This window comes from Perognathus longimembris, chromosome 7, assembly GCF_023159225.1.
Source record: "Perognathus longimembris pacificus isolate PPM17 chromosome 7, ASM2315922v1, whole genome shotgun sequence".
Taxonomy (NCBI): domain Eukaryota; kingdom Metazoa; phylum Chordata; class Mammalia; order Rodentia; family Heteromyidae; genus Perognathus; species Perognathus longimembris.
Genome location: NC_063167.1, coordinates 73762809 through 73784510, shown reverse-complemented (window position 1 = coordinate 73784510; position 21702 = coordinate 73762809). Strand labels below are relative to the sequence as shown.

Below are 21702 nucleotides of genomic sequence, written 5' to 3'. Positions count from 1 at the left end.
AGTACTAGTACACACAAATCAATAATAATGTAATAATAACTCTTTTTCATCAAGGCAATTATATAGTCGTGATTATTGTGATTATTATCCCCCCCCACCCCGTGTACAGGAGATGAACCCTAAGACTTAAGAAACCCAAGATCGGGGGAGGGGGGAGGAGGAATGAGGGACGAGGTAACAAACAGTACAAGAAATGTATCCAATGCCTAATGTATGAAACTGTAACCTCTCTGTAATTCCGTTTGATAATAAAAACTTAAAATTAAAAAAAAAAAGAAACCCAAGATCTCACCAGGCTAGAAGGGAGATGATGGGACCAGAACTCAAGTTGGATAAACATCAAGCCCACAGCCTCGTATCAACTGTAGAAGTCAATTCCAACAATGCTCTTCTAAGTTCACCAAATTTACTTGTGAAGGCAAAGGTAAAGAAAAGGCAAGGTTTGTGCTCTGGAAATCAATTCTAGCACCCATGGATAAATGCTGCCACAACCATGAGGGTTCAACTATGGTTGTACACCAAGTTGGTGCAGTATCTTAGGACAGCATTCCAAGTGATCCAAGATGGAGACTGTCACCAAGGTGTCATCTGGTTATCCATCAGAGGAGATAGGAAAGAAGGTATGCAACTTTCACTCACACTCAGATGCTAACTTCAAGACAAAGTGACATGGAAAGCACAAGAAATCCCTCAAGCCAACCTGTGATTGTTGCAGAAGTTTGGGTTCAAGTCGCAGACAGCTCTGCCACTTTAAGGGCCATTCAAACGATGTGACCTTGAATTACTTAGGAGGTTCGCAGTGATGGGAGAGCCAGCTTTGGTTTCCTCTACTACAAACCAGGACTGTTCCGAGTAAATGAGCTAATACAGACACCAAGTGCTCCAAACCATGGCTGGCACACAGGGCGTACCCCATAGCTTTTCCTCTAACCATTTCCAGACAGTCACTAGAACTGGGCTTCTTTTTTTTTTTTTTTTAACTATGCTTTATGAGAAAGTAAAAGACTCCCTGTACAACTTTTTAATCCATAATGCTGGTACAAAGATTATGAGCAAGTTTTACTTCCTCATAGGATCTTCTAAACACTTCATCTATGGACTATAGTCCCGGAAGTCCAAGCAGTGGGATTTAAAGCATTTTCTTCTTCCCAGCAGCAGTGAAAGGAAACCCTCACCTATTCTTGCAGTACCACAATGCTGGTTTCCATGACTGGGGGGGAAAAGACCCCTCACTATTTGTGAGGCTGAGGTCCAGAGCACCGCAAGCTGAATCCAGTACTAGCAGTTAAGCTCATCCGTGAAGTTTCAACTCCAGTTAACCAGCAAAGTGCTGGACTGGAAGCATGACAGCCTAGGAGTCAACTGGGAGTTCAAAAAGCAAAGGAGAGAGGGAGGGGGAGGAAGGGAGAGAGGGAGGAAGGGAGGGAGGGAGGGAGATAACCATACTACACTAAACTAACTAGCAAATGTGGGGCAAGGTATTAAATGCATTTATATTAAACGCAACTGAAATATTTGTATTTATACCTGTTGGAAAAGATACAGTTCATTTCAGTGTTGACAGTTATCAATGAATCAAAAAAGTTCTTCCACAGAAAACACTTTTGCCATTCCCAGAACCCAAGCACCAGGTACTTGAGGTGACTGAGAAAGAAAAAACATTCCATCCTCAGGCTACCATACGCCCCCACTGGTAGATAGTCAAGATACTGCTGCTATGCTCAAAGGGCACACGGATGAGTTACACTTCAACCAAACTTGGTCTTCCATCACAGCAGATGAGACTAGAGCACAAGAGAAGAAACCTGGGGAGAACACGGGTCTGAGGTTGTTTCCTGAGCAGGGGAGGGAGGTAAAAACCCTTGGGACAGTTCTCCAAGCCATGTATCCAACAGAACAGAGGTGACTGGCTGCCACCACATCACACCTGGGACCAGGACCACCAGCCCTTCCCCCAGCAAACAAGCTGCAGTCCCAGGCCACCTTATCCTAGGGGCTGCCCAGCACTCCTTCTGTGCTACACTTCAGGATTCTCAGCATTCTGGGCTTAGTGGCTACCATTGACTGGTTGTTGTGTGGACCCCATCCTCCTTCCACATTCTCATTTCTGAAGAATCCTTTTCTTTTCATTCCAATTCCATTTCTGCAGGACCACGACAAGAGCCCACAGGAATGCACTTAGGAATGGCCCCTCCCTCTTAGCTGGTTCAACACTGTGAACCTGAGTTAATGTAAACTTGACTCATGAGTTTCCTTTGTTGTATAAAAGGTCCTCTTTCTCCCTTCTACACAGCCCCCAAATCAGGAGAGGAGGGCTGGGGATATGGCCTACTGGCAAGAGTGCTTGCCTCGTATACATGAGGCCCTGGGTTCAATTCCCCAGCATCACATATACAGAAAACGGCCAGAAGTGGCGCTGTGGCTCAAGTGGCAGAGTGCTAGCCTTGAGCAAAAGGAAGCCAGGGACAGTGCTCAGGCCCTGAGTCCAAGCCCCAGGACTGGCCAAAAAAAAAAAAACCAACAACAAAAAAAACCCAAATCAGGAGAGGAGTAGGAGCCTATTTTTTTTCCCTTCCCTTCCCAGGTCTACTGTTTCCTGCCTCATGCCAATCTCATACTCTTACCTATTTCCCCCTGAACCTACTGGTCCCTGGGCCAGCCTCTTCAAACACATTGCTTTTGATGCAGTATCCCAAGTTTAAAGGTCAAAACTTGTTAATATTGCACATGTGGGGGTTTGTTTTATTTTGTTTGTTGGGGGTGGGGGGAGCACAAAACAATGCCAAGTTTTGGGTAAATTCCATTTAAACTGATTTTTTTTTTGGTTGGCCCTGGGATTTGAACTTAGGGCTTGGGCATTGTTTTGCTCAAGATTAGTGCTCTACCACTTTGAGCAACAGCACCACTTACAGTTTTCTGGCAGTTAATTGGCAATAGGAGTCTCACAGACTTTCCTGCCTTGGCTGGCTTCAAACCATGATCCTCAGATCTCAGCCTCCTGAGTAGCTAGGATTACAAGTATGAGTCACTGGTGCACAGCTTAAACTGATTTTTAAGTATTCTGTGTTTTTAGTCAAATCCTATGCTTCCATTTATCTGGCCATTGAAGGGCTATCTATCTCAAAGGCCTAAGCTCACAGTCTGTATTCAGCCCACAAGGCTATTTTGTTTAGTCTACAGGAAGTTCTTATTTAAAATGTTGAATTAGCCAACCTTTTAAAATTAGATTTTACATAATAATCCAGATCCCTGGCTTGCAGTGAAAAAAAAATCATAAGAACTGGCTCACATTTCCACAGGGCAAAAATCAGCTGCTAAACAGACCTTCTTTATAGACAGTGCCTCCATTTTCTACTTCAGCCCCATCCACTCCAACCTCCTCCAATTCCTTCCCCTACCCTGAGGTTGCGTAGAGATGCCACAAATCTTACATGAAGCCCACTTTAGGCCTGGATTGCTATTTGCCTGAGATTTTCCCAGGGGCTAGAACTAGTCCAGGTCTCCCTCCATTCCCCACTCATTCTCATTAGCACAGCAATTGTAGATGTAATTATAAACTTTGTTTAGCACAGAATTTGTCAGGTACAAATAATTAATAAGGAAAATAATTTAGAACTAAGAGAGTAAATGTTTTGCAACAGGAAAATATTTTCAAAGACAAGCTAAGAAGGAAGTCTCTCACTCTCCCTCTCTGTACAGAAAGGGGGTGTTTTGTGCAAGCTGTGTAACTAACCCAGTTCCCAACTCTACTTTAGTATTGGCTAGAAGCTAATATGGGAAAAAAAATCCTGTTCATAGTTCAGAATTTAACCAAATGAATCCACTCCACTGAAATTACACTTGAGCAGAACAAATACATTAGTAAGACTGAAAAATACCAGTATTTATTCATGTTTTTAACTTGGGGAACATAGGAAATTGTTTCTACTACATATGTTACAGTATTTATTCAGCAAAACTTGGTTATAGCATTCAAATGGCTATATCTTTACATAACATTTTTGAACAGTAGTTACTGTAGTCAGATCTAATTAGGAGGAGGTGTTTAATGTGGACTATTGTGGCATTTTTCTGTCATCAACATTGTTGTGGGGGAGGGGACCCAGAGCCAGAAGACAAGCACCAGTGGCTCACACTTGTAATCCTAGTTACTCAGGAGGCTGACATCTGAGGGTTTCAGTTCAAAGCCAGCCCAGATAGGAAGGAAAGTCTATGAGACTCTTATTTCCAATTAACCAGCAAAAAAAAAAGCCCAAAATGAAGGAATGGCTCAAGTGATGAGTGCCAGCCTCGAGCAAAAAGGCAAACAGAAATGTGATGCCCTGAGTTCAAATCCCTGCTTGCACACATGCACTTGTGCACACACACACACACACACACACACACACATGCATGCACACAGAAAGAGAGCTGGGTCACACACCAAAACAATTCAGATTTTAAAAATTATTTTTTAGGGCTGAGAATATGGCTTAGTGGTAGAGTGCTTGCCTAGCATGCACGAAGCCCTGGGTTCAATTTCTCAGCACCGCATAAACAGAAAAGGCCAGAAGTGGTGCTGTGGCTCAAGTGGCAGAGAGCTAGCCTTGAGCATAAAAAGCTCAGAGAGAGTGCTCAGGCTCAGGCCCTGAGTTCAAGTCCCAGGACTGGCAAAAAAAACAAACTTTATTTGTCTCTCTCCCTTGTCCCAGTACTAAGACTTGAACTAAGGGCACTGTCCCTTAGCTCTTTTATTCATGGATGGTGCTCTACCACTTGAGCCAAGCCTCTACTACCAGTTTTTTGCTGATTAGTTGGAGATAAGGATCTCACAGACTTTCCTGCCCCCACAGGCTGCAAACTTCTATCCTACGATCTCAGCTTCAAGATTAGATAGGATTACAGGCAGGAGCCACTGGTACAAGTAGGTAAGATAACAATCAGTGAAGAAAATTTTATACTTCATCTGATAGCTTCAGTCCACAGTGAAGCAAAGAGAAGTCACTTTCTGGCAGCCAAATCCTTGTGAGGAGAGGAGACCACCTTACTTATCATCGTCTCCCTGTTCTCTGTAACTCGCCGCAACTCTGCTCATCTGCTGATGCTAAGATTCAGCAAATGGCATTTATGCACTAGAGGAGTGAAGACTTCTCTGGCAATGTTCCTAACTATCTATTACCAGCAAACAGAGCAGGAGGGGAAAGAAATATCTTCAAGGAAAGAAATGCTCTTAATGCCTCACACTGTGAGACTAGCCAGGTGTCAGGGAGGACGTTCCTATCCTCACACTTCAGAGCAGTTGTAGTTCTGACTTGATTTCATAGGCCAGGAAAAGAAAGACTGCCATAAAATGACCAATGTAAACCCCGACCAAGAGCCAAGCATGGTGCTGCACAGCTGTCATCTGAGCACTTGGGAGACTGAATCAGGAGGATCTCAGGTTTGAGGCCAGCCTGGGTAATATGAGTTCAGGGCCAGCCACAGCAAGGCAGAAAGACCCTATATGAAAACAAAAACAACCAAAACCCCAACTACCTCACAAGAAAGTGAATGGCACCCAGAAGCAAACTATCATACCATCTTTTCACAAAAAGAAAAAAGTAACAAAGTAAACTAAGTAGAAAGGACAGTAAAAAAAAAAAAAATTCTCGAAATTAAGCAAAGCTGACACTGGTATTGAAACTGAAACACGTGCTGCATCATATTTATTGTTCTCCTTTTTCCACGGCTGGCAAAACTTCTGTCATGGTCCACTTGAGCCGAGTGTGTGGTGCCCTCCCACACAGGCACCTATGCCAGGGAGATACCGGGGCCTCTGAGTGGCATTTGCAGTCTTGGTCATCACCTTCTAAGGAGTCTGATGTCTCCTTCAAGCTCATTGGTCTTAATAACCCACGAAAGGGTTGTCAATAGCAAATGTCTCAACACCTTGCCAAGAGTGTCTTCCTCAGTATGCAACTTTTGTGTCCAACTATGTGACATGCAGGCCTTGGGTCTGAGTCAGAATCACTTGGGGTCAGGAAAGACATTAATCAAAACTGAACCCACCTCCAGATTCAGATCCACTAGACACAAGGAAAAGCCTCAACACATAAAAAACATTTCTTTAAATATTCCAGGGTTTAGAAGAGCTGGCATTTCTTTGCATTCATCCTGAACTCAAGCCTTACGAAGGTTGAATAAACCTCTTCACTCATTCCTTTTGGCAATAAGTATGAATGGAGGACTTCCATGTGTGTGGGACTAGGAAATAAGTGCAGAGCAAGCCCAAAGTACCCTAGCTGTGGAAGTGGAGGTGTGGTTCAAGGGGAAGAGTGCCAGCCTTGAGTGAGAAAGCCAAGGGAGAGCACTAGGTCCTGAGTTCAAGTCCCAGTATTGACAACAAGAGAAAAAAAATATTCCTACCATCATCAGGTGGAGGAGTCGGGAGATAAAAAGGCAGGTGACCAAAATACACTCAGATCGACTGGGACCAAAGAATAATGAAGACTTCCTATGTGCTTATTCTAACAGATTCAGAGGCTTCCATAACATCTCTCTATTGGGTTTTCCAAGACTGGAAATGTTATTTTGTTTTTAATCAGAGAAACAGTTTCAGCAAGGACCCTGACTTCATGTAACTCACATCCTAGGGCCGCGTCCAAATGCTCCAGGTATTACATTAGCATTTCTCCTAAAGAGAGACATTTGTCACTGTCAGCAGGCCCAATGTAAGGTCAAAGAACACGAGGTTTTCTTTTTTCCTTTTCCTTTTTTTTTTTTTTTTTGGTGGGTCATGGGGCTTGAACTCTGGTGGGTGCTGTCTCTGAGCTCTTCATCTCAAGGCTAGTGCTTTACCACTTGAGCCACAGCACCACTTCCAGTTTTCTGGTGGTTAATTTGGGGATAAGAGTCTCATGGACTTTCCTGCCCAGGCTGGCTTTGAACCACAATCCTCTGATCTCAGCCTCCCGAGTAGCCAGGATTACAAGCATAAGCCACCAGCACCTGGATAGCCTTCTTTTTAAAAAGTGAAATGTAGGAACACTAAGTTAGTGTCCTTTTTTTATCAGCAATGTACATTGGAACAGCATTGTAAAATTATTTTCAGAGCCCTTCCTGGGATTTTCCCAATAAACACCAACCTATGGTATACTCAACCTATTTGCCCACAAAGAAAACTACCTACAATCTTTTAATGACTAACACATCCTAGTGTCATTTCCCTGGAGCAAATCCCTATTGGCTAGGTATTTCATAATCCTGAGCGCTTCCTGTTGTCTGTATGTGTGCCTCTTCTTTTGGTCCAATTATATAAATAAGACCCAAGGGACCTCACTGTTTACACACCTCCAAACAGAGGAGAAATCTTCACTCTCTCAGCCTGTGTTCAAGGTGGAGAGATCCTAAGGCCTGCTCTGTGATCATACTCGTACACTTTATCACATTCTATCACCTCCTCCCTGTATCTGATTATTATCTATAAAATTCAAGGGTTGATCTCTCTTGCCCTATAGGTTCCCCCAATATTCAAACCTTCACCTCCAGATATCGGCTGTCTGAGTAGCTTGGATTACAACCATGATCGATCGCAGGGCTCAAGGTGTGCTTTGAAACATAGCTTCACTTCTCAGAATGTTACACACAGTGGCACTCAGTCACTCGGCACAGCAGGCAGGGCTCCTTAAGTCTGATGCTCCTGACAGTGGACAGTATCATTCTTTAGGGATAGAAGGTTGGCCCAAACTTCTGTTTAAACAGAAGTTCCACCAATAGCATCTGCCCCCGTGGCTAAAATTTCCCAATAATACCAAGTGTCTGCTGGGAGGCAAAAAAGAAAAAAAAACACTGGTCCTGAGGCGAGTGATTAACTTCTCCAATAACTTCGTAAGTCCTCTATTCTGTTCCAGCTGGACAGGCATTTTTATTGTGCTTAACCTATGACACCCCTCAAAGCCTTCCCTGCCGTGTGCTCCCTTTCTCCTCCCAATGGCCACTGCTATCTAACCACTGTCAGACCCTCACCCCTTCCCCAACACAAATTTTTTCATGTGGCTCTGAACCCCCAGAAGTCCTGAGTATCTGTCAGTGTTCGTTTCTATGGGTGTCTTCATATGTGCCTGTCTCATCTGTTCTCTGAATACAAGAATCTTCTCCTTGCTTGTGCAAGGTCCTAGAACATATCCTCCAAGTTTCCTGCTTACTGCTGGCATTCAATAAATACTAACCTGGCATTTCTTAGAATGCCATACACCGGCTCCAGTTACAGAGAAGTTTAGTCCCTTTCAAACTACCATTTCCAGAACACGTGTGCCCACACAAATATAAACTTCTGACATAATTTTGACCTTTGCATGATCAGTGCCAGTACAGGGAAAGTTTAATTCCCAAAGAAACATCTGTACCAGGTCAGGTCTGGTGGTTCATGCCTGTGAATCCTAGCTACCCACAATGCTGAACTCAGGCTCTCAATCTGAAGCCTTCCCTGAGCAGACAAATCCAAGAGTCTCTTGTGTCCAATTAACTAGCAAAAAGCTGGACGGGAAGGTGTGGTTCCAACAGTACAGCACTAACCTTGAGTGAAAAGGCTTAAGGGAGAAAACAAGGCCTTGAGTTCAAGCCCAGTACAAAAACAAAACAAAACCACCACAGGTACTAAAACATTTCAAGTATTAGAACATGGAGAGCACACCAAAATTTTCCAAAGAAATTTCTAAAAGAGCTGTATGCAATGTACAACTTCACGCTAATTTTTCAAGAAGGCTAAGTAGTGACCAAATTTTTTAAATGCTAGAGAGGAAAAAAAAAAAAAAGCCAGGAGCAAAGATACAGATATGGCTCAATACATTGTTGCATCATACAGCTCTCCGCATGGTGATGGCGGGGGAGGGGAGGGAAAGGGGTCATTTGAGGACAGTTTCCTCTCCAACCCGCTAATCTGTTAAGTTTTAATCAACCACAAAGTCCACAAACACACGCCCTCAAAGAAAAAGAAAACTTTAAAAGACTGGACAAATCTAAGATAAAAACGTTCAGTTGTATAAATAAATGTGGAACATTCGGGTCCAGCTCCACAGATAACTAGCCATTTAAGTGAAGGGTTCTCTCAACGGGAAGAAGCCAAATCAACTTACTTTAAGGAGCTAATCGTACTGTCATCATTCCTCCCTGTGTCACACTTCAGTTTTTAACGCGTTTATGCAGTTCGTTAGACAGGACCTAATCCTGAATTAGCTGGCACAAAGTGTTGGGTCAGTAATGAACTGTAGCAAATGCCGCCTGAAAACTCATCTACCTGTTTATGGTGCAGAGTTCGGCCCACGCGTCTGTGAGCCGGCAGAGGCTCCAGAAGCTTTGGGAAGGGAGGTCTGAATCACGATCATTCTTATTCCCCAACCCTGCCCGGATTGTTTGTGAAAAAAGCCCTCACCATTACCGAAGACGGGAATCCCCTGCCTGCCTGGACTCCTCCAACAAACAATCCCGCACAGAAGATGTACTAGGTGCTCAATAAATGCTGCCTAGATGGAATTTTATTACGGAAGCTGCCAAGGAAAGTTTCCAGAAATTAGCTCTTCTAAAAACCTCTTCCAAAGAAATCTCTTCACAGCTTTCTTACCAAAAAAGAAAAAAATAAAACAAAATAAAAATTGAAGATCAAAACCTTTTCAAAGTCAAGGAAGAGGAAATGTTTGAGGTAACAGGGGCCCAGTAATGGGGCGCAAATGGTTCAGGTTGGAACCGTCAAACGGTTCGAATCCCCCACTCCCATTCCCATCTCTTTGCCTAGCTCCTGCGTCCTTAACTCGGTCTTTCCTGTCTCTCCCCGAAATCTTACATCTCTTCCAGCCACATACCCCCAACTGCGGACGGGCCGGGGGACCTCAACCCCACCTCTCCCTCTTCAGCAGGGACCTACCTCTCCTCCCCTCGACCTGTGGCAATTCTTCTTCACTGCGGATGGCTTAAAAAAAAAAAATCAAATAAAAATCCTCATTGTTTTATCTTGCTAGGGACACCCCAATTACAGGGGGCCAGAGAGGGGCCGCCCCCATGGAGCCTGCAGTGAACAGAGGCGCCGACTCTCTGGGAAAGCACTCGGATGGATTGTCCTCCTTTCCCAGCCCCAGCACAAGATCCAAAGCACAAGTCTCGCTCCCAAGAGCCCACGCTTCCAAACAAGCTGGAAGCGGATTATACCGGTACCCAACCCGGAGATGGCCCGCGGCGCCCCGGTGCACCTGCGGCCCCGGCCCCTCCCCGGGCGTGGGGGGCGGAGCACGGCCTCCCCTCCCGCCCCCGCCCCGGCCCCAGCCCCGGCCCGCGGGCGCCCGGCGCGGCCCCGGCGCGGGAGAGGCGGGCCCCGGCAAGTTCGAGGGATCTCACCTTCCGGGCCCGAGCCGCCCAGGCCGGGCGCCCGGCACCGCCTCCGGGAAAGCCGGGACGGTGGGGACCGCTCTCCGCGCCCCGGGCTGGGCGCGCTCGCCCCCCCCCCCCCCCGAGGGGCCTCGGCCGCCGCCTCTCGGACCCAGAAGGCGGCACCGAGCCTCGGCCCGCAGCCGGGCCCGCCGGCCACCCTCCCCAAGCCCCAGGCGGGCGGCGCGCAGCCAGGCAGGCCGCGGGCGCCGGGATGGCGCGTTCCGGGCGCGGCTCCACCTGCGCCCCGGCCCCGACCCGGAGAGGCGCGCACCCACCTTGGGGGGCGGCTCGGCCACCGAGCCGGGGCTTAGGCCGAGGCGGGGGGCGGCGGCATCACCCGCGGCGGGCGACGAGGGCGCGCGGGGCCCTGGGCCCGGTTCCCGCGGCCCCGCCCGCGGCGGCCACCTCGGAGCGCGGCGGAGGAGCCGGGGCACCACGGGCGGCGGCAGCGGCGGCGGCGGCGGCGGGAGCAGCAGCACATGACGCTGTAACGAGGGGAATCAGACAAAGCGGAACATGGACTCCGGGCCCGAGCCGGCGCCGCCGCTCCGGGACCAACCGCCGCCTGCGAGCGCCGCCACTGGCCCGGCCGCAGCCAATGGGGCGGGCCGGGGCCCCCATGTGACGGCGAGCCCCGGTGGGGCGGGCGCGACCGCGCCCTCGGGTGTCCCCGCTGCGTCCGTGGGGGGCGGGCAGGGGTGGGGCGGGGGTCCGGGCTGCGTCCGCGGGGGCCGGGGAAGGGGTCCAGGATGCATCGCGGGGAGGGGGGGTGGTGAGGGCGAGCAGAGGCGGAGACGGGTTCGGGGGAGGCCGCCCGGGGCTGCCGCCCGGGGCTGCCGACCGAGGCTGGAGGCGCGGGACCTGGGACCCGTGGCGGGACGCCGCCCGGACGCGGAGCAGGTGCACCGGGCGTCCCGAAATCGCCGCGAGCGAAGCGGTTACAGTATCCACCGAGCGCGCACCGGGACGGCTAGTCCTGATCCCGGGGAGCCTCGTCCTGCCTGCAGAAGACGTCCTGGGGCTGACTGAAAGTCTGATAATAAGACTGGGGGCCGGGGGAGGGGGTTGTTGGGGTGGGTAGCGGTGCATAAAGAGTCATGTAAGTGCCTTCCCGCCCGGGGAAGAAAGTGCATCCGAGGACTTGGGGCGCACGCAAGTGAAGCACTGCAGCTTCTGTGCGGCTTCTAATCCGCCCCTGCTACTGAGGCTGTATTATGCACAGGAGAATTTTGTTTTCCCCTCCCCTACACACACACCATTCCTTTTCACCAAAAAATGCCTTTCCCACGAGGCAGGCCGAGCAGAAAGTTGTGTGTGAAGAGGTGGTTTTTCCAGCGCCGCAGAATTTCCATGGAAAGGTTGAGCTTCCTTTTGGCTCCAGTGAAAAGAGACACGGACAAGAAACAGAATCAGCCAGGATGTCCGCAATGATTTGTTTCAAACAAAATAAATGAGCCTGCCCCATCCTCCAATATCCCCCTCTTATCTGAAACCATTACTGCTGGGAACAGTGGCAAGTCTCTGGCCTCTTCTACAAGAAATCGCCCTGTCAGCAGTCAACCCATGCTCAATGAGGGAGCTGCCCCGGAAGGTGTGGGGCCTTGTCACAAGGCCTTATAAAGAATGTGTTAAATTGTCGCTGTGTGTGCGTGTGCACGCACGCGCATGCACCCGTGCCCTTACTGCAGCGTGAACGCAGGGCCTGGGTGCTGGTTTAATTTGGAGGTGAGAGTCTCATGAACTTTCCTGTCTGGAATGGCTTTCAAACTCCATCCTCAGCACTCAGAAGCTAGGATCACAAGAGCCTCTGGCGCCCAACATAAAAGCATGTTTTCTAAAGTTTTAGGAAGGTTCCAGAAAGGAGATGACAGAACTGCCCCCTTAGATGGTGAGCACCTACTTATCAGGCACTGGAAGTAGAGAAAACAGCCTAGACAGGGAGGGTGTGAGCCGAGATTGCCCAGAGTATGCAGGCAGACACATCTGATTTCCATAGGCCTGTTACAAACTGACCCAAGATTTGCTCTCCTCTTGCTTTCTCACTTCCCCTCCCTAATCCTTCTTGCAGCCTCTCCAATAACATGTGCCCTGCCAAGGAGGAAATGCTTGGGCACCCCGTGTGTAGCAAGTGATCCGATTACAGTCTCAGGTTTGCTGATCTAGGAGGTTAGAGCAGTTTTAAATCTATTAACTTGTGATAAGATATCTTGATTGAAAATATCATACACTTTAGAATTCTTTGTTGTTTGTAGAAATAGCTCTTGTACTTACTTAAAAAAAAAAATCTTCCCTGGGCTGGGAAATGTGGCTTAGTGGTAGAGTGCTTGCCTAGCTAGCATGCATGAGGCCCTGGGTTCAAGTCCTTGGTACCACATAAAAATAAATCTTCCAAGGGTTTTCAAATGATTCTAGATTAGAAAAAAATGACTTCAAGATTAGTACAAATTGAGCAAATAAAATCAATAAAATCAATAACTTACAAAACAAACATATCTAGTGCTGCTGTACATATCTGTAATCCCAGCTGATCTCTAAGCTGAGGAAGAAGACCTGAGTAACAACGATAGACCCTTGACAACGCAAGAAAGGAAATAAGGAAAGACAATTTGGAAAGTTTTTTTTGTGTATGCTAATACTGGGGTTTGAACTTGATTCACATTCTTTCTTGGATTTGTCTGTTGGGGCTGGCTTTGAACCTTAGATCTCAGTTTCCTGAGAAGCTAGGATTACAAGCATGAGCTTTGGGCACCAAACAATGAAATTTTTTATAAAGTTTGTATATTCTTTTCTTTCTCTCTTTCTCTCTCTTTCTTTCTATCTTTTTTTTCTTGCCAGTCCTAGGACTTGAACTCAGGCCTGCGCACTGTCCCTGAGCTTCTTTTGCTAGCACTCTACCACTTGATCCACAGCACGACTTCGAGCTATTTCTTTTTATGTGGTACTGAGGAATTGAACCCAGGGAGGAGTTCATGTGTGCTAGGCAAGCACTCTACCACTAAACCACATTCCCAGCCTGTATGTCCTTTTTGAAAGGCAATACCATATCTGAAAATTTAGACTTTGGCAAAATTGTATATGCCAAGAATAAGTACATGTACAAAAAGATATGTGTTAGAAGCTGGGTGCCAGTGGCTCATGCCTATAATCCTAGCTACTCAAAAGATCTAAAGATTGAGGTTCAAAGCCAGCCCAGGCAGAAGAGCCCATGAGACTTATCTCCAATTAATGGACAAAAAGTTGGAAGTAAAGCTGTGGATCAAGTGGTAGAATGCTAGCCTTGAGCAAAAATTGCTCAGAGATGATACTCAGCCAAACTCTGAGTTCAAGCCCCAGGACCAGCACCAAATATATACTGAAATACTACTTATAATAGTGGAAATGTAATATTGTAAAAGTTTAATAATAAAATCCCTACAGGGAGCTGGTTAAAAGCAAATTGTGCTACATCTACAGGAGACTTTAATCACCTATTAAAAAATAAAATAAATCCATTTGCATCTGCATGGTGAAATGTCCACTATGATCCCATTGTTTTTGTACTAAAATATACGTGTTGTTACCCTGGTGCTTAGAAGAAATCCTGAAGCCTCTATAATGAACTATAAATGATGGCTATCTCTGGGTATGGGCCCTGGCCAAGGCCTATATCCCAAAGCCTTTCATTTTGTTACCAAGTTGTGTTTGAATTCTTTTTCTATTGATCACATTTTATTCCCATTATGAGAATACAAAGGAAATAATATTAAAATGATTGTCTTCGTCCATTCAGTTTGCTATAAGAAAATATCATAAACAGCTAGCTTATGAACAACAGAAACATTTTGTACATTTCTGGAGGCTGGGGCATCCACAATCAAGGCACCAGCAGGTTCAGTGTCTGGTGAAGATGCTCTGGTTCATAGAATGTGCTGGCACACTGTGTCCTCATGCACCCAAAGGACCAAGAAGGGCTCATGTCTCTCACCAGGGCCCAGTGCCTTTCATCACAGCTTGCCTTTCATAATACATCACCTTCGATACAACAGGACTCTGAGGAAGGGGCAGTACACAAACACCCAGACCACATCAGAGATAAATTATTAAGAATTCTATCAATGGGGTTGGGGTGTAGTTCAGTAGTAGGGTGCTTGTTTAGGACTCAGTGAGGTCCTAGGTTCAATCCCTAGTGCTAAAAAATAACACTAGAACTATCACTGAGCCAGGCACTGGTGGCTTATGCCTATAATTCTGGGTACTCCGGAGGCTGAGACCTGAGTATTTCTGTTTGAAGCCAACTGGGGCAGGTAGGTCTGTGACTCTTCTTATTTTTTATTTTATTTATTTTTCTGCTGGTCCTTGGGCTTGAACTCAGGGACTGGGCATTGTCCTTGAGCTTCTTTGTGCTCAAGGCTAGTGCTTTACCATTTGAGCAGCAGCACCACTTGTGGATTTTTCTGAGTGGTTTATTGAAGATAAGAGTCTCACAGAGTTTTCTGCCCAGGCTGTCTTTGAGCCTCAGCCTCCTGAGTAGCTAGGATTACAGGGGTGAGCCACCTGTGCCTGCTCCATGAGACTCTTATCTCCAATTAACCACCAGAAAATGAAGTGGAGCTGTGGCTCAAAGTAGAGTGCTAGACTTGAATGGTATAGCTCAGGGACAGTGCCCAGGCCCTGAATTCAAGCCCCATAACCAACAAAGCAACAACCACAAAACCTTACTACTAAAAAGTAATTTTTTTTAAGTTTCCTTCTTTAAGAGGAGGTAAAAAGTTTGCTAAGAAATGTACTCACTGCCTTATGTATGTAACTGTAACCCCTCTGTACATTGCCTTGACAATAAAAAAAAAAAGATTATTTGATCATTGGAAGAGAAAGGGAATCAGAGAAACAGCAGGACAAAGGATGAACTAATGCAACATTGATACTCACTTAACACTATGTTGGATATGAACCTTACAACTTGGGAGGGAAGGGAGTAGGGAGGGAGGAGCGGGAGAAAATGGGGGATGAGGTAACAGTGTCTAAAAACAAATGTACTCCTTACCTTACATATGGAACTATAACACCCCCCATCACCTTTTCAATAAAAACATTTTTTAAAAGATATATAAACAAAAATGAAAACAGAAAAATGTGTCAACTTCTACCGCTTCCACCCCACCCTCCCCAGCAAAACAATTGGACAGGGAGAGGCAAAGGACAATAATTGATCTTAGTGTTAGAATAAACAAATACAGAGAGGTATCACAGGTATGAGATGGGCTTCAAGGAAATTCTGTTCAAAAAATGTATAGCATGCTTACTGTCCTCTGCTGAGCTCTTAAAAGCAGGAAGTGGCAACTGTCCCAGCACTCAGTAGGTCTGCATCAGAATAATTAACATCCACTAATGCCTCCCTGGTACTTCCCCAACTCATACCTGGGCCCAGCTCTTACTGGTCAGCACTTTGTCTTCACAGTAACCCTAGGACACTGATAGCACCTTTTAGGTTAGTAGCTGAAACTCACACAGCACTTAGGTGGCTGCACTCAACGTTTTAAGTTAAACAGCTCTATTTGCTGAGTGTGCTGGTACATGCCAGTAATCCCAGCTCAGCAGGAGGTGTAGATAGGACAGCTGTCCAAAGGTGGTCCCAGGTAAAGGCCATTATCTGCAGTGTCGGGTGTGTGTGTGTGTGTGTGTGTGTGTGTGTGTGTGTGTGTGTGTGTGTGCACGAGGCTTGAACTCAAGACCTGGGCACTGTCCCTTAGCTTTTTCACTCAAGACTGGTGCTGTACCACTTGACTCACAGCTCCACTTCCTGCTTTTTGTTGGATAATTGGAGATTAAATCTTAACAGACTTTTCTGCCTGGACTGTTATTTGTACTTCTTTTACCAAATGTTATAATTTTATGTTGATTTATACTCACCTAAACCATAGTACTTAGCATGCTGGAAAACTCTCGAAAATACTTATTGATTAATGAATGAATAATTGACTTTTCCTGCTAGAGAAGAAGCAGAGCTCCTTGGCCGAGTGGTTCTGCATTCTTTTCCCATCACCTAGTAGAGTGCCTGACATATGAGAACCAATTGAAATCCCAATATTTTTGATAACTGGTACAGAAATCAAACTTTACAAACTGGCCCCAAATGCACTTGGGATAGTTTGTGAATAATATTGTGATAAATTCTTTATAAATTGACAAATAGCCTTGAGGAAAGTGTCTAACTACCCACAAATGTATTTGCCTGAAAGTAGTGATGAGGAGAGGTTTAAGTTCTCTCTCTCTCTCTCTCTCACACACACACACACACACACACACACACACACACACACCCCTCTGGACTGATTTTATTTATTTTATTTTGACTTATTTTTGCCAGCTCTTGCCTTAATGAAGGGCCTCAAGCTCTCCGGTGTTTAGATCAGGGTTAGCACTCCATCACTGGAGCCATGCCTCTAGTTCCTCCTCTGTATTTCTCATATGAGGAGAGTAATACAAATTTCAGGTGATTATGAAAGCAGTGTATGCAAAGAGCTTTGCCAAGTGCCCAGGGACATAGATATTGATCATTAAGCATTACTATAATTATGTTCAGTTATTATAAGTGTGAAAAAGTCTTTATTTTGGTCTTATAATAGCAATGTCAATATAAACAATTTTAGAGTGCCCCCATAGTTTAAGGAGGCATGAACTCTGTAGATTAGATGGGCTGCTTTGAGTTAAATTGCCCTATTTACTTAAGTAGTACTGAGTTTTGAACTCTGGGCCTTTTGTTTACTCCACTGATACTCTACCACTTGAGCCATGCCTCCAGGCCTACTTTTTGCTGGTTATTTTTGTAGACAAAGTCTCATAGTCACATGGTGAGCCCTAACACTCCGTTTCTCTACCTTATTTTGATTCTCACATCTAACCACCTCAAAATATCTAAACCTCTCAGCCTAGGCCAACAGCAAAGCAGTTGCCTTCTCATCTTCATTTCTTGCTACCTCCTACTTTCCTTCCCTTTTCTTTGGGTGATTTAAATCATCTCAGTTCTTAGACCTCATGTGAGCTCTAAGACCCAGAACTAGGAGATGGACTGTTGTCTCCCTTCTTCACAGCAGAGAATACTGAAGTGATGGGTACTAGAATAGAAATGAATTGACTGAGAGTAGAGTGCAGGAAACAGAACTGGGTACAGTACGTGGGGTAACTTCCCGTGAAGGCCAAAGAGGAAGGGAAATTGCTAGACTGCTATAGTTAGAAATGGTATGCTGACACTGAAACTCGTGTTCTTGGCTTAACCAACCAGAATGAGAAGAAAAGCAGACCTATACATCCTAAAATGGATCCATAGAGTGATAAACTTCAGGTTGCCTACCTAGGTGAGCAAGTGTATCTAAATTGACAGCCCCAAACTAAGAATTCCCTTCACAGCAAATTAAGAAAATTAAATGGAGTTGGGTACCAATGGCTCATAATTGTCATCGTAGCTACTCAGGAGGCTGAGATCTGAGGATTGTGGTTCAAAGCCAGTCTGGATAGGAAAGTCCATGAGACTCATCAATGAACCACCAAAAGCCAGAAGTAGAGCTGTGGCTCAAATGCTAGAGCACCAGCCTTGAGCTGAAAAAACTAAAAGGACAGCATTCAGGCCATCCTCACACTGGCACAATAAATAAATAAATATGAAAATGCCCCAAATGCAAATGCCTGCACACCTGTGCTCATATCTTTGCCTTCCTGCCTGCTACAGAAGCCTCCATCTTCCAGTGGAAAGCCCACCTCTTTACTAGATTCTGCATTTGTCCCTTTCACTGCACACTATTGCATCATCTTTTTTAAAATTTCCAGTATTGATGTTTGAACTCAGGGCTCTGCACTTACTCAGCTGGCACTCTACGACTCTGACTACGCCTCCACTTCTAACTTTTCACGAGTTACCTGGAGATGAGTCTCATGCATTTGTCTGCCCAGGCTGGCTCTGAACCATTGATCCTCAGACCTCAGACTCCTGAATAGCTGGGATTACACTGTGATGTCCGGCTGCATCATCATTTTTAAAACTGATATTATTTTTCTCAGTCTCAGGGATAAAATTTTACTTCTCTATTTTCTCTATTCTGTTTATTTAGTTAGCTAGCTAGTCTTGTGCTTTGAATTTTAGGCCTGGGCTTACTTGACTGGTGCTCTACCATTTGAGCCATGCCTTCAGCCCTGTTTTTGGCTCATTATTTTGGCAACTGAGTCTCATGGTCATATGGTGAGCCACCAGTACCTGGTTTCTCTACCCCTTTTCTCTCCTTGCATCCACATCTAAACATCTTAAAATAGTTGTCTAGGCCCATCACCGGTGGTTCACTCCTGTAATCCTAGCTACTAGGGAGGCTGAGATCTGCAGCTCACAATTAGAAGCCAGCCCAGGCAGGAAAATCCAGGACACTTTTTTTTTTTTCAGGAGACTCTAATCTCCAATAAAATACTCAGAAAAGGCCAGAAGTACACTGTGACTCAAGTGGTAGAGTGCTAGTCTTGAGCAAAAAAATTCTCAGGGACAGAGCCCAGGCTGAGTTCAAGCCCCAGAACCAGCAAAAATAAATAAGTAAAAAATTTGCCTATGCTCATTGTTACCAACTCCTTCTCTTAAATTCAATCAAGTCAGGAGTTTTACTACCACAACATTGTTGAACCAGCTCTTGCCACAGAACCAATAACTTCTATGTGGCTAAATACAGCAACAAATTCTTGGTGCTTAATTGACCTCTCAGCAGGCACCAAACATCATCAGATCCTCTCACTTCCTCCATTCACTGCCTTCTGGTTGAGCTCAGGCCTTCAATGAGTTCATCCTGTCAAACGGCTTTGAATTCCTTCTAGGCCAACAACTTTGTATTTATATCTGCAGTCCTCAGTCTTCTCTCCTGAGCCCCAATTTGTGTTTATAATTGCCTTGTGAGTTTGTGCACTTAGACATTTAATAGATATCTCAAACTTAAAATGACCAAAATTGAACTCACAGTTCCCCTACCCTGCCGATTTCTGCAAGCCTGTGTATCCTACTGAGATTTTATTTCCCTCCCTCAACTAAATGGCAATTCTGTCCTCATAATTACTTGCACTCAAAGCTCTGAAGTCATCTTTGACTTTAAACAGGAAATCTGCTTAGTTCTTGTTAGGGGTTTACTATAAAATGCCCCTCCATGGGCTCAGTGTGTTGAAGGCTTACTCTACACTGATAATGCTATTTGGGTAAGTAGTGAAGACTTTAAGAGGTAGAGCCTAGCTGGAGGGAATAGGTCAGTGGGTCTAAAAGGTCACTGGGGGTATGCCCTTTGGGACACATCTTGCCCCTTCTTTTCTAGTCCTTGTCTGTCTCTGTCTCCTTCCCCCGTGGCAGTGGAGTGAACCGCTCTGATCCTCTATGTGCCATCTCCCACAATGCTTGGCATTGCCCCAGCGGCAGTGATGGGCCAAAACAACCATAGCCTGGAACCTCTGAAGGAAACTATGAGCCCAAAGGCATTTTTCCTCCTTTAAACTGCCTCTTTGAGATATTTGTCATAACAAAAAAAAATTACACTACCTTCTAAACACAGTCAATGCTGCAAAATAATATTTTGGTCAACAACGGATCATGCAAACGATGGTAGCTCCATACAATTACTACATAGAGAGTCAGGTAGCACAAGCGCACTCTGATGCTTGCACAATGGTGGGTATTTTCCCATTTCTCTGGATGCATCTCCATCATCAGGCAACACGGAATTATCCACTTTTGTGGCTGCCATCTTAGCTTCAGCTTTGGTCTTCTTTGCCCTGGAAATTCCTTAGTCACTTAAGTAGCTATGTGCTCCCACTCCTGTCACCTATAGTCTTCTCTCAGCAGCCGCCATTGGAGATCTTTACCATGGAAGTCTGAATATCCCCTCCTTTTGCCCAAATCCTGTGATAGCCACTCATTCTTCCCAGAATCAACCCAATGTGCTTCCAGTTGCTTGTGAGGTTCTCACACAATCACCCAGCTAAAGTCGTTTGCTCAGGGAAGGGCCTGACAACCAGGCCCAAAACCAGACCCTACTCCCTGCATTTATTATTCTTCCTTTACCACCTGTCACTTACTATATTTATTATTTATTGCCTTCTGTCATATGTGAGCCCTTGTATACAGCACATTGGATCTCTTTTGCTCACTGATGTAGCTCATGTGTTTAGAATAGCATCTGGCACATAGCAAATAGTCAATAAATATAGACTATCATTGGATGAGTTAACAATTGCTTTAGCAGTGTTTGCGATTGAACCAAGGGCCTTGTACATGCTAGGCAAGTACTCTACCATTTGAGCTACATCCCAGCTTATTATTCCAGATTTCAAATCAACAGGAAACTCAGAAAGCTTTTTGGCAAGAAGACATTTTTCCATATTATGCTATTCTTATTTGTTCATTGAGAAAAGCCATTTGTAGTCAGAGTTTCTAAATCATACCTAGTACTAACTTATCACCTGGTAGTTTTTTCTTTTTTCTTTTCTTTTTTTTTTTTTTTTTTTTGCCAGTCATGGGGCTTGAATCAGGGCCTCAACACTGCCCCCTGAGCTGCTTTTGCTCAACTCTAGCACTCTACCACTTAAGCTACAACTCCACTTCCAGCTTTTCCTGTTTATGTTGTACTGAGGAATTGAACCCAGGGCTTCATGCATGCCAGGCAAGCACTCTACAACTGAGCCACATCCCCAGCTAGCCCCTGGTAGTTTATATGGTAAGGGAAGAAATTAGTGGAGATGGAGCTATGTTGCTGGTCTCCTAGAAGGCAAAAATAATCTAATGATAATTAACTAGCAAACAAAGTAGCCAAGTAGTAATTCCAATACCCTGAATTATATTCTTATGAAGGAAAATAGTTAAGCAAAGTAACACAGAAGTCAAAAGAATAAGTTAGAACACATTAAACATTTATTCCCCCCCCCAACATTATTTACTTCCAAACAATCATGTTGTCCAGTGAGGTTGCTATGTAGGCCAAATAAAAGGTTTCATGTGGGGCTGGGGATATAGCCTAGTGGCAAGAGTGCCTGCCTCCGATACACCAGGCCCTAGGTTCGATTCCCCAGCACCACATATACAGAAAACAGCCAGAAGCGGCGCTGTGGCTCGAGTGGCAGAGTGCTAGCCTTGAGCGGGAAGAAGCCAGGGACAGTGCTCAGGCCCTGAGTCCAAGGCCCAGGACTGGCCAAAAAAAAAAAAAAAAAAGGTTTCATGTGAATGAAAGAACACAGATATGACATAAAATAGACAATAGGAATCTTAATTATAGATTTACCAGCCAAAAATTGAAATGGTAGTCCTCACCCCCACAAAAAAAATCCTCAGAAAAATAA

General features: G+C 45.4%; 1 protein-coding gene across 3 annotated transcripts in view; it reads right to left on the bottom strand.

Moving 5' to 3' along the window:
- Nucleotides 1–10822, bottom strand: part of Lrrc8d (leucine rich repeat containing 8 VRAC subunit D) — a 95878-nt gene extending 85056 nt beyond the window's left edge. The window contains exon 1 of one of the 3 annotated variants that reach the window (XM_048351939.1): nucleotides 10653–10822. The gene's annotated coding sequence lies outside the window, so the exon portion shown is untranslated. Of the gene's footprint in view, nucleotides 1–9877; nucleotides 10172–10652 lie in introns of those variants that run through there. The other 2 variants (XM_048351941.1, XM_048351937.1) reach the window with 2 other exon arrangements.
- Between the last annotated feature and the right edge of the window lie 10880 nt (nucleotides 10823–21702).